Raw genomic sequence first — 629 nt, forward strand, 5'->3', positions numbered from 1 at the left:
AAAGGGGAAGGTGGGGGAGGAAGGGGGAGGGAGGAGATGGGAGGCGACAAGGTGGATGGTGGCGCGATGGGGGACGGGGAGGAGATGTTGGAGAGGTCGGCGGTGATGGGTGGGGGTGGCGGCGGTGCCTCGATCGGATCTGGGAGAAAGATGAGACGAAGGAGAGGAAGGCGGGGGCGGCGGGGTGCCTCGATAGGATCTGGGGAACTCAGGTCGCTTCGGACTGGGTGATCCGCGTGATTGTGGTTCCTCGCTTCTCATTGGCCGGTTGTTCTGTGCTGGAATCTTTAAAATTTGGACCCAAATTTTCTAAGTTTTTTAAGAAAAAACTACAAATCTGTCTTGTAAAAAGGACCAGAACTTTTTTCAAAAATATTAGTCCACAACATATTTTCAATTAACTAAAATGTCAAGATCACAGCCGTTTACAATTAAGCTAGAAAATCAAACACTAGCGACCCGACACTTCTTCATTGCAACTCCGTCGGTCCGGACGATGTTGGATCACAGCACCGGCGGTCCCCGGTGATGCTTTGTTGCATCACCGCTGACTATTGCAGCATCACCTTCTGCTGCAACCCCCTACGACCTTGCGGCGCCACGCATGACCGGTGGCCACTACCCAGCAG

The sequence above is a fragment of the Triticum dicoccoides genome, chromosome 2A (assembly GCF_002162155.2).
Source record: "Triticum dicoccoides isolate Atlit2015 ecotype Zavitan chromosome 2A, WEW_v2.0, whole genome shotgun sequence".
In the NCBI taxonomy this organism is placed as follows: domain Eukaryota; kingdom Viridiplantae; phylum Streptophyta; class Magnoliopsida; order Poales; family Poaceae; genus Triticum; species Triticum dicoccoides.